Genomic DNA, 13,330 nt, shown 5'->3' on the forward strand with positions numbered 1-13,330 from the left:
CAATAAAGCTCAGAAGAGGCCATTTTGGGAGTCTGCTCTAGGGCATGCGGATGGTGAGGCCTGTCCAATATAGCAGACTGAGGATAATTAGGGCTTCAGTACTGAGGATACTGGTCTGAGTGAGGATGCTGATGTTGGTCTGTATATCCTTACAGTCAGTTTGGAGGATTTTGTGGACTTGGTGGTTTTTTTTCAAGTGACTTGAGATACTGCTGTAAGTAGTCCAGATCTTGGATGCATACAGGAGTGTTGGGATCTCTGCTGCCTAGTACACCATGAGTTTTGTGCTAGGTCTGAAATCTTGATCTTCACATACCCCTTGTTCTCGATCAACTAAAGCTGTGCTGTTACATTGAGGGTAATGGCAAATTTCTTCATTCATGTCTGCCTTTGTCAAGAGATGGCTCACAAAGTATAGTCCATGTTTTCCGGGGTCTTGCTGTTAATCTTTATTGTGGTGCAGGAGGGGAGAGGACGTTGGTCCAGCAGATGTTGAGTGCAAGGTCCACCCTCTTTTATGCTTCAGTGGGCGAGTAGGTGATGTCTTGGAGCACTGCTGAGTTCAGGATTTCAGTGGAGATGCTATTTTGAGTTGAGATCTAGCCTTCTTCTTGATTTGGCATCAAGAGTGACAGCAAGGCTGCCCAAATAGGTTGCTGTGGGATGGAGTTAAGGGCACTTTTATCAGGGCCAAAGTCATCATTGATGTGCTCTTCAAAATGCCCCCTTCACTGGATGTTGACTGCTTTTCTCTTGTTCTTCACTCCCAATGGGATGGGGCCTTGGGTGTTTTTTTGACAGTGCTGAGAAACCCACATATCATAGCTGTTCAGTGAATTGCTGAGCCTCTTGCACTCTCTCCAGCCACCATGCTTTAGGTCACGTCTTTTCTGCTGGAGCTCTGCCTTCAGGTGTCTGTAGAGCTATTTCTTTCCCCTTGAAAGAAGGTGGAGCTTTAAATCCAAGGACTCCTTACATTTGTAGCTGACTAGCTCCTCATTCTCCCAGTCATTCTCATAAACCAGTCCTGGTTCTTGGTAGAGAAGCCAACAGTCCCTTCACAGGTGCCGATTATGACAGATGTTGGGGCAGTCCATAGGCTGTGGACACTTTGAGTCCTGTCAAGGCTGTGAGATGCTGCTGGAGAACCACCAAACTCTGTGTCAAACAGCCAGAAACAATTGATAGCATCAAAAGCAATTGTATTGCCTGTTTACATGATCCCAGCTTTATCAGTTTCTGCACACTATGTTGTGCTGAAAAGATAATGTATTTGACCTTGTCACTGTATTGTGGAGAGAGAGGTGTGAAACTATGACTTGCCACTCCACCAGGATGTAGTTGTAAAATTACAAATATGTAACACGTGGCAAGCACTGTAAAAGTGTCTTCAAACAATTTGGCTTGTGCCATTGGCTTCCCATACAGGGAATTCAATTTAAAGGGATTGAAATAGACCTTGAACATCCCACAGGTTTTCCACACACTGTGGCAGCTGCACTAACTACAATAACAATGTCCAAACCTACACTGCACTAATGAGATGGAGAGACCAATTTACAGAAAGGCAGTGTGCTGTTGTTTGCTTCTGGCGAGCTGCTGTGTTTTGAATTGAACAAAGTATCTTTTGAGAACTGTATACATATGTGTATATAAAGAAATTTATAACAGTTGGCAGTAAATCACCTTGGGATATCCTGAGAATGTGAAAAAACGTAATTCCTTATTTGGGTGCTTTGAAGAAATATTATAATATTTTGGGATTGCACAAGGTGAGCTTGGGGTGTTGGGGAGGGGGTTGGGGACATAAGATTTTGGGCGCACCAGATAGGCACTTCCACTTCCAATGACTGGACTCTTGCCACACATCTCCGTGAATGGGATACATACAAAATTATGATGCAGGAAATGATCTCACCCCTGCCTTCTCCCACAAACCCCCAGCCCTTCCAATACACCCCAGAGACAATTGCCACAATCTATGAAAGTGACATTGTATTGAGGATAGCTGCACCTTAACTTGGCACACCCATTCTCTAGTTTGCCTATAGCCTTTAGTTTCTATAATCCTGCTGGCGCTCAGTAGGAGCATATAATTGGGAACGTCGTGCCTTTAGTCCATGATTTTCGATTCATTAATTTTAATGGATTTGAAATGAATCCACAGTGGAGACAAACGAGAGCAGTGTCACAATGTTGATATTTTTGAGTTGTCAGCTTTTCTGAAGCTGTTGACAAGCTTTTGCCAGGTTCCCAGAAATAAGCAAAAAAATTTCTTTCTTTAAATCAGATACATTTCAATGAAGAAGAAAACACCTGCCTTTGGTACTGTGAATTCAGCAAAAGCTGTCACCAGTATTGTGCCAATGGTTATCTTTATAATGGAGCACAATAAAGTGGATGCAAATGGAAAAATACATCTATCTTGTACATTTATCTCTGCAAGCACTTTTATTTTCATGCTTGCATGGAGTGCTGCAAACAAAGATGTTCTGAATTCATTAAAACAAACACAAAAGCCTGAATTATCATCACTTCATTGAACCAATTACCTCATCATACATTTTGAAGGGTGTAAACTCTGCTCACGGACCACATATGACCATTTAGCAGACTTGTGCTGAATCTGTAAATACATTATTACCACACAGATGATAACTAGTTTCTGAATAAGTGGGTAACTCCAGCACGAAAGTATGCACACAGGAATGTACTAAACAAAAAGACATACAAATGAACTGCTTGACAGATTTGAATTTCTGCTGAACTGAATATTCTAAAGGAAAGAAGCAATAAAAATAAACTGCTTCAACTCCCTTTACTAAGCAGCTAATATCGTTGTTTAAGAGGAGAGGAAGGAGCCATTGAACAGGTGATAGCTCCACTTTGCTCAAAATAGCACAATTACTGATTCCAGTGGGCTGCACGGTAAAGATTGTTTCGACTTGGACGTGTATTTTTATTAACGTTTGACTTTTTAAGCCTGGAAATTACATATTAATGAAAGTGTATACTTGAACCATTTGTAGTTATCTAAAGTCTTGCTCTTATTAATATGGGGCCACATACATTTTGCCAGTCACACTACAGTGGATAAAAAAACAACTTAAAACCTATTAACCTTATTAGCCACTTAAGGTCTTGAAACCCTGTACAAGTTAAGAGTTGCCCAAATGCTGTAGAATAAAATTAAAGGTTAAAGCCATGGAAATCTTTTTTTTTAAAAGAAATGGCCTGGTGGTAATGAATAGGCCATATAAAACGATTTAAGACCGTAGGTAGAGTACTGTGTGCATTGTTGGGCTCTGTGGCATAGAATGAATATCAAGCTTCAACACATTCACTGTGATGCCAAGTGGTGAGAGCAAATGCAAATCTAAAGAACCTGAAAAGTTGGGTCATTTTATCCTCATTAGGTCAATGTAATTGAATTATAGGAAAATATGGTGGTTTAAAATTATTAAGGTAATTTGATCTTTTAACTTTAGTCATTGAGAGATGAAGAATGAGCATTCATAATTATGAGATTAAATGTAAATGTTAGCCACAGGAATGAATTTGTAGAGTACATTGGGAATGTTTCCTAGAGCAATACATTAGGGAGCCATCAGGGAACAGGCTATTTTGGATCTGGTAATGTGTAATGATTTATTGGAGATCTTGGAGGAAGTATCAGCTGGAGTGAATAGAGGGGACCAAGTAGATGTCGTGTATTTAGATTTTCAAAAGGCAATCAACAAGGTGCCACACAAATGGTTACTTCTCTAGATAGGAGTTCATATTAGAGAAACAAAGGACTGCAAATGCTGGAATATCTAGATGAAAAACACTATGATGCTGGAGGAACTCAGCAGGCCAGGCAGCATCTGTGGAGAAAAGCAGGCAGTCAACATTTTGGGTCAGGACCCTTCTTCAGCACTGAAGATATGAAAAGGGGAAGCCCAATATATAGGAGGGAAAAGCAGAGCAGTGATGGGTGGACAAAAGAAGGGAGGCGGGATGGGCACAAGGTGGTGATAGGTAGATGCAGGTAAGAGATAGTGATAGGCAGGTGAGGGGGAGGAGGGGAGAGCAGATCCACTGGAGGATGGGTCAAAGGTAAGGAGGAAAAAAGGGGGGTAGAAGAAAGAGAGAGAGAGGCTAGGAAAGGGGAAAAAAACAAGAGGCATGGATGGAGGGAGATGTTTTTGGGGTGGTGGTGGGATGGGGTGTTGAGGGGCTTACTTAAAATGGGAGAATTTAATGTTCATGCAGTTAGGCTGCAAGGTTCCAAAGGAGCCTGCTTGGAATGTTAAGGAAGGTTTGAGGGGCCGAGTTCCCTACTCCTGCACCTATTTTGTGTTCTTTTGTAAATGGAATGGAGAGGTGGTGAGTGTGAGGATTGAAATGAGGCTTCTCTCCTCCCAAGTTCATTAACGTCATTATAAGCTTATATTTCTTTTTCTTTGAGTATTTATCATAAATGGAATTCAGCTGTCATGAGGAGAATAATCTTGAGTTCTGCAAGTACCTTTTCATTTTCTAAATGCCCATGTGTTGAATACCTCTCCCAGCTTTCTATTCTTAACTCTATTCATGATAACCTTTCAAATAATGGTATAGAATTATCTTGTTCAATCTCATCTTTTTCCTGCATATCACATTTTACTGCATCATACAGATCTTAATTCGTGTAAAAATTTGAAAGGACTCTGTAGGCACTTTGAATAATAAATATGGTGCACTGTCAGAGGGCAGTCTTTCACCATTATATCACTGACTAATAAAGCTGGTTTCCTGAACTATTGGCCTTGTTGGCTCTTGCTCTCCTTTCAAATATTTTTAAGTTTACCTCTTTAATCATGAAATTAGCCTCAACCACTCTCTTCTTTATGAGTGGCTCTGGGACATTCCTTTACATGAGAACTGCCTTGTGAGTGGAAATTGTTATTAGCCTGCAAGCAAAAGCAAAACTGGCATTTGTAAGTGTATAATGTGCATATTTTCTTTTCATCTGTTTTAGTTCAAACACCTTTTCCAAAACATCCTATTTTATTCCTTCCTGGTTTCTCACTGTGTTAGATATTTTTACAATTAATATATTCTGATCTTTTAATCTGTTATTTGTAACTCTGACTTGTGTAACATGTGTGTAAATCCTCACTTTGAGCAAAATTAAAACCAACGTGTACTTGAAATCACGTTACTTTAGTACCCCATCAAGCTATTTGTTTGATGCAAGTGAAGTAGTATCATCAAACGTAATTGTTTATCTCATTTGTTTCCATTAAAATGTAATCTTTGTATTTGAATTTCAAACCTGATGCACTTTTATTAAAACAACTAAAAATGTTATCAGCATCATAAGCATTTTTAATAAATTCCCAGAACTAAGTCCATTAATAATCTGATTTAAATAAAAAAAATGTACTGAACCATTTATTAGTTTCACTTGTGTAGAGACTTGGGTAGTTTTGTAAATTAATTATCTTTTAATGTGTGTCCACTTGTGCCTATGGAAATAATTTTTCAGTCTTGCAGACACAAGAGACTGCAGATGCTGGATTCTGGAACAACAAACAATCTGCTGGAAGAACTCAATGGGTCGAGCAGCATCTGTGGAAGGAAAGGAATCGTCGATGACAGTTCCTTTCCTCCCATGATGCTGTTTGACCCGCTGAGTTCTTCCAGCAGATTGTTTGTTCTAAGTCTTTCATTTAGATTTCATGTAACAAACAAAAAAAAACTTGCTACTTGTGTATGGAAGTGTTTTGCATTAATACAAGCAGACAGTTTCAACCTCCAGAGTGCTTATCATCTGTGAAATTGTAGTCCAGCTTGAGTAAAAGGCATGGGAAAATTGACCTGCAAATGTGGTCAGTTTTGTGGGGATGGTTGGTTAGGTGAATAGAACTTTGAATGGATGGCAAAGACGCAAGTATAAATGATCTTGTGTGTAATTTGCTCATGTTTAAAATTCCCCGATCTTTTGTGCTGATTCTGCCCAGTTGGATCAGTTGAAGCTTGAATCCCTGTAAGACATTGCAGAAAACACACATGCAAGTAGTTTCAGGCATTCCACAATTCTCCAATCTTTCGTTTTGACCTAATGGAGATTGTGTTGACATTGGGCAGTAACTCAAGCCTCTGACACTGAAGTGTGTAATGTTGATGTTGGTAGATGACGATAAGTTAGGTACCAGTGTGCTTTTTCTCTGTGGAAAGATGCCCCTAGATGATTCTGAGTAAGGGAGATAACTGGTGACAAGCAAGTAAAGACAGCAGCCAAAGAGCACAGACAGTGTTGTGCACCGCCTCAGAAAGCTGGATTAGTGCCAAACAGAAGGACCACTCAAATGTGCTGTGCCCTGCAGTTTTGTCAAAGGATTAAACCCCAAGTGACTGGTAATTTTAAGTTATTTTGCTTTATATTGAAATCCTAAACCACAAAATGATCACATCAGAAATTTTTCAGTCGTTAAATTTAACAACTTTTCCTGGGCTGAAAATTGCAATTTCTGACTTCACTTAAGTTCCATCTTAGGAGCATAATTCTCACCGCGTGAAATTATTCATAATTTTTAAAGGTGTCTGTGAAATATGCTTTTCTTTTAAACTAAAGTGCTTGTAGAAATAAATGAGTCTGTGATGGTTTGCATTATTCATTGAAAACCTCTGAACACAAAATGTGCCAACTATTTTTTTTGTTCAATCATTGCTCTTTGGCATTAATTGTCACTTACCTTTAGTTATGAAAGTTAAACGGGGGTTGGGGGGGTGGAAGGGTGGGGAGAGTGTTGGAGCACTACCAGTTGGTCAGTGAGTGGGAGGAAGCAGATTCAATCAGCCCACATCTTTCAGATTCTCATTAGAGCCACACTGACTGAAGAATGTGATCCTTTCTACTCATGAGGATGATACAGGAGCTGGCCCCCACTTTGACAGCAGGTGGTTTTGAAAGGATAATTTTCATGGAAAGAAATGCATATTCTTTGAAGTTTATAGTTCCAGACTGCGGAGATGTGCTTGTGTGACAATAAGTATGTCTTTATTGAGGTTTGGATTTTCCATTAAAATTAATTGAATTGCAAAATCTTCTCTGAAGATCTTTTCTCAAACAAAAAAAGTTGCTGATGACAGACATCCAAAACAGCAGTGGTTGTTAATGGGGTGGGTTGCGGGAGGAGATTTGGTTGAGAAACCAGGGAAGTCAGGGTAGTCTGGTGTGCTGTGGAGCTTTGCATCTGTTTTTCCCAGCAGGTCCCTTGCCTGGAAGTTGGGCTGATTGATGGGTTTGTCCCTGTCAGGTGGAGATGCTCCAGAAGATGCTGTGGGCTAGGGGAATCTTGCAGCTGGCTCAGCTATAATATGGGGTGGATGTGTCGGTCCTTGCAGGCTGGGGGTGGGGCGGGGGTGGTGGGTGGTGGTGGGGAAGGTTGAAGTATCTGATTCTTTGGAGAGGTGAGGGTAAAGGGGACCAATGATGACCAGAGAGGAATCTGAACTTGGTGGGCTGGAAGGAAATGACTCTGCTCCTCTTGGCCCAGAAACGATGCTGGAAAGGCAATTCACTGTCCCTGTTCACTGACAGCTGTCAGTTGGCCTGTTGAACCTGCCAACCTTTCGGATGTAAAAGTCACCTGATTGGTCATGGTAATTGCTGTTTTATCGCAAATATCACCAAAATAAAGAAAAATCGTTATAACAAGGATAAAGATCAAATGGAACAGGCATTTTTGGAATTAATTTTAAAGGATGTATTATGTTACAGGCATGCAGTTTGCTTTGTCCTAATATTACATACTGCTCTGATCCTGTCCAGTGTGTCACTTCACTTCTTTGTCTGCCACTTCTCCATCAGCTCTGCCCCTTGGCCTGTCAAATGAAGGATTGATATGGTGGGCATTGCCTAACCTCTCCCATTGTCCTGGGAGAGAGGGGTTGTGGGGTGGGGGAATGCTAGTGATAATAATGCTAGGATTTGCTTGTTTATGAGAAATCTTGTGAATTTATATATACCTCTTTGACAGCTGTCTTGGGTATTCTAAATTGGCTGCTGGTCATCCTTGACAAAAGTCGTAGCCAGGCAACCACGGGTAGTGGCTGGGTGTGGTCACTAAGTTGATAGCAGTGAAGCCTGGATCATCAATTAAATCTGAGATACGCAGCCTCATTATAACACTTAAATGAACAACTACCTCCCACTTCCCCATCCTGATCCCATTAAAATAAAATGTGGGCTGCACAGAGGCATGTTTGCTATAATCAAAACTTTTACATCTCACCCATCCTTTTCAATTAACTTGTAAATACTGTAACTACAGAATTCAGTGGGAAACTTTCCCAAAGCGGGAGAATAATCAATGTGCAGTTGGATTTTCTTAAGGTTATAAATCATAGGAAGACAAGTTTAGGCCTGTGGTATATCATTTTATTGCCAGCAACCATTTCAGCCTTTCCATTTCACATTTTTCCCCCCATTGGTTATACATTTCAAAAGTCAATGAGATGAGAAATGATGAGCCCCAGAACTGAAGTCTGAACAACAGAAACAACCTACATTCCATAATACTGTACTTCTCTTAGAAGAAAATCTTGGAAAGCTTTTTTTCTAACTAGTAGGATGGAGATTGACAAAAGAATGACAGAGGCACTGAGTCATGGGAGAAGTATGAGTGACTGGTTGTAAATGTAAGTCTTGGAAAAGTGTCAGAGAGATGTACGAAGGAGGAAGATGCCAACATGGGAGATTTAAAAGAGCTATGAGGCTTTGCCAGCGGTGGTGAAGTGAAGAATCCAATAACCAAAGGCTATGAGAGGGTTTGCTGAACTGGAAGGTGGGATGGAGAGAGGTTATGAAAGGAGACCCAGCAAATTTAGTGTGGGATAAAAGAGATGCAGACAAGCATTAGTCTGCATTCATTTTTGGAAGTTCCATGGATCCCTGTCGTGGCCTGGCTCCTGCCCTGTGTCTCCTAGCCAGAGTTAACGTTTTTCCTGCCAATGTTCAGGTGGTCGGGTTTCACAGTAAACTTGCATGGAGGTAGCTGGTTCTTTCTTGCCCTCCATTAGAATTAAGGCTGAAATTGCTGCCACAGTACATACAACACATGCAGCAGCCAGTCTGTCAGATGTGATAACTAAGCTTTAACAGGAACATTTTCCAGTGACTTTTTTTGAGCTGCCCTGAAAATCGCTTGAAAGGTTGGTGATGTTACTTTAACTGCAGAAGATATACAATGATAATTGAAATGCACTTAAGCAGGTTATACCCAGGACTATTAAATTGAATTCTAAATCAAGTGAACTTTATTTTAAAAAGCCACTTCTTGGATGTTTAACGGAATAAACTATGCATTCGGAACAAAGCCATTCTCCGTGATGAAACCAAGATTGACAAAAGCCACTAAAGGAAGTGATCTAAATTGGTTTTCAAAATGCACTCAGATGAAGCAATTTGAATTGCCCTGAACCAAAAGTTTGCGTTTAATTTGTATAGCACTCATGTGAATTGGCTTACAATGAAACTATCGATTTAAGTATCTCAGAACCACTAAAAGCTCCTTAACTGGGCAAGAATTGGGGTTATAACCTTTTCAAAAGAGGAGAACCTTGAAGGATTTTATTTACTGCCACTTGTGCTGTTTGTTTTGCTGGGAAATCAATTTTCATGCATGGTTTGAGCTATGAAAGGAGTAACTTGTAAGTAATTTTTTACCTGCTTACAAAACTTAATTTAGGATCAATATTCAACAACACCAATCTGGATTTTATTTTAATTATAGTTAAAGAAAATCCTTAGATGCCTATTATACTTGAAAGAGAGAACATTGCTTAGCAAGAGGACAATTCCTGGTAATTAGTTGATGGTGATTACGTTGCAGCCTTCGCTGGATTGCCAGCAAGATAACTGACAACTACTTAATGATTAGTGTCCAACTCGTAATCAAACAAATGGAAATGTTTGTAGTGCTGCAGATTGAGTGAGCTGTGATTCTGTGAGTATGTATGTGAATATTCAACATAGATTGACTGTAAATTTCAGACCTCATTCACCCTTCTGGGATATTTAGATCTGGCTTCAATAGCTGTGCTCCAAGTAAATGCACGATAATAGGGTTGAGGCTACCAAGCAAACATCAGCCCCAGCATTCTTATAACCAGCTACCCCTAATGTTTAATAATCATTTGAATATATGCATGTACAACAATAAATGAGCAGTCTGAAGACTAATGAGCTCTGTTATCAAGCAATGAATTTTCGAGTGAACCTCATGAACTTAGCTCCACCCTTTACTGCCTCCTGCAAACGTGAAGGAGCTTGTGTGGCTTCACACCAGCCTATCTATTCCAAGTCGGCAGTTAGGAGACTTGATAACAAGAAACCAAATGACTGTAAGTGACATTTCAGCTTGCTCGTAAAGCACAATCTGACAGCAACAGGAGAATTTCAGTTTATCAACGATTTATAGGTTGAAGTTACTTTGCGAAGGTAGTAGTACAAGAAACGTGCAGCTGTGTATTTCCATCCAGTCAGATTTTTCCCGTTGTAATGGTGAAAATGGGGAGAAAACCTTGCATTTTCCAGGGTTAAAACGTTAGACTTTATAATTGAATCCATTTGGAGGAGGATGATTTGCATCCAGTGCTAGCGATGCAGTGGATTATAGGATCACTGAATAATCCAGCACAGAAGCAAGATGTTTAAATTGTCTTTAGAAAAAATCCAAAGTAATTTCTCCAAACTAATGACAGGGCAATGAACTGAACATCCTCTTTACACAAGAACAAAAGAAAATAGGAGCAGGATAAGGCAAATTGGCTTCTCAAACCTTCGCTGCCATTCAATATGATCATGGCTGATCTATTGCTGCCCTCAACTCCTCTCCTGTGCCAGCTCCCCATGAGAGTTAATTCCTTGATTTTTCAAATATTTATCTATCGCCACCTTAAATTTATCTGAAGATCTGGCTTCCGGCGCCCTCGGGGGCAGAGAATTCCTGAGGTTCACTACCCTCTGGGAAAAGAAATTTCCGTACATTTCTCTTTTAAATGACCGACCCTTGTTTTGTGGCTCTGTCCCTTTGTTTATGACTCTCCTACCAGTGAAAACATCTCAACATTTTACCCTGTCAAGCCCCCTTTAGGATCTTCTGTGTTTGGATAAGGGTCACCCTCACACTTCTAAACTCTAAGGAATATAGACCCAGACTGTCTAGCCTCTCTTGATAGGACAACCTCTCATCCCAGGAATTAGCCTGACGAATCTCCTTTGGACTGCCTGCCATATCCATTTTCTAGGCAAGGGGACCAAAACAGTGCACAGTATTCCAGATGTAGCCTCACCAACACCTTGTACAGTTGTAACAAAATCTCCCTATTCTTAAACTCCAACCCCTTTGCAATGAAGGCCAAAATGTCATTTGCTGCCTTAACTACTTGTTGGACCGGCGTGATAATATTTTGTGATTCATGCACTAGAACATCTAGATCCCTCTGAACTTCTGTCATTTGCAGTTTCACTCAATTTTGATGATAATCCACCTTTAATTTCTCTTACCAAAGTGCATAACCTCACACTTGCCCACATTAAGCTCCATTTGCCAGGTTTTCATTCATTGGACATTAAAAAAAAACCCTTTCCTCCTCTTTACTTTGCTGTCTTAAATTTGAATGCCTCGTCTTAGCTCATCAATGAGTGACAGCAAACAATAACTAGTTACCAGTTATTATTACTTCTAATCTTGAAATACTGTGTTTTTCATGTTGTTTGATGGACTGGAATAAACTGCCATACAAGTAACATTGTACTACCCACATTCCTAATGTACCAGAAGATGCAAGTTGGGTTGATATTGGGGCAAGAGTAGAAGGAAGTTAATATAGAGTTTTATGGCAGCTGGGTGAACAAAGTGCTGAAATGTCTGGCCTCCCTGAGCTGAACATTCCCACATGGATTTACAGAATCAAACCTCTCAACCCGCAGTGCTGTTCAAACAGGGGGTGGACAGTGCTTATCGAGAAGTTGTCAATTATCTTGCCTGCAGTCCAGTGAAGGCTGCAATTTAACCAACATTACCTATTTCCCAGTTTTGGATATTAAGAGAATGGAGGAATATGGGATTAATGAAGGAAAGCGGCACTGAGGTTAAAAAAATCAGCTGTGGAGACATGAGAGACTGTAGATGCTGGAATCTGGAGCAGAAAACAAACTACTTGGAGGAACTCAGCAGGTCAAGCAGCATCTGTTGAGGTAAAGGGATGGTCAATGTTTTGGGTTAAGACCCTCCATCAAGACCAAAACATTGATCATCCCTTTTCCTCCACAGATGCTGCTTGACCCGCTGAGTTCCTCCAGCTGTTTTTTTTGCTAAAAACATCAGCCATAATCATATTGAATGGCAGAGCAGTTATGATGGGCTAAATGGTCCACTCCTGTTTCTGTCATGTTCTGATGCTGTACCTTGCAGAAACTGAGGCCTTTTTGTTTTGTTCGGTGCCCAGTTATTGGAGCAACAACATTGTCAATATCGTTAGTTGCTCTGTTCTGCCTCTGAATTCTTGGCCATGGAAGTGACTGTGTCCTCCTCGTTTGCAATGACTCAATATTCTGAGAAGCTGTTGTAGGAGACCAAAGCCTGCCTACTGCTTGCCATTGGGAGGATGCTACTTGCTGCATTCTCCCAACAGCAGGCCATTCCCCACCTTGTCAGCATGGTGGTGCAGCATCCTGAAACTTCATGATGTCAAGCAGACAGCCCTTAACTTTGGCATCTATCACCCCCCTACCTAATTTCCCCATTTTCCCCCTTGTTAGATAAAATGGTTTCTTCAATCGTGGCTGTTAGACTGTATGATTCCCAGGAAGTAACCAGAATGTAGAATGAGGCAGTTCACCATCCTGGCCCTAGACCGTAGAACAGTACAGCACAGTACGGGCCCTTCAGTCCACAATGTTGTGCCGACCTATATAAACCTACTCTATGATCAATCTAATCCTTCCCTCCTACACAGCCCATAACCCTCCATTTTTCATACATGCATGTGCCTATCTAAGAGTCTTTCAAATGCCCCTCTTGTATCAGCCTCTACCACCACCCCCAGCAGTGCATTCCAGGCACCCACCACTCTGTGTGAAAATCCTACCTCTGACATTTCCACTAATGAAGATTACAATGAAGATTTCTCCCAATCCAGTGATGATGCCAAGGCAACACATTGCTGCTGCTCCTGGCTTCAAATTACAACTGAAACAATTTTCAGTTACCTTTGTGGTGGTGTAGGGACAACCAGACTATTATTATTCTCAGGCAGCTGCGTGGGTGCCTGTACACTCCTGTACTTTAGGAAA

At 40.7% G+C, this 13,330-nt stretch overlaps 1 protein-coding gene across 1 annotated transcript in view; it reads left to right on the plus strand.

Moving 5' to 3' along the window:
* mdga2a (MAM domain containing glycosylphosphatidylinositol anchor 2a) overlaps window positions 1-13,330 on the plus strand; it is a 652,262-nt gene that overhangs the window by 84,478 nt on the left and 554,454 nt on the right. The gene's annotated exons all lie outside the window — the stretch shown is intronic.

This window comes from Pristis pectinata, chromosome 1 (assembly GCF_009764475.1).
Source record: "Pristis pectinata isolate sPriPec2 chromosome 1, sPriPec2.1.pri, whole genome shotgun sequence".
Lineage (NCBI taxonomy): Eukaryota > Metazoa > Chordata > Chondrichthyes > Rhinopristiformes > Pristidae > Pristis > Pristis pectinata.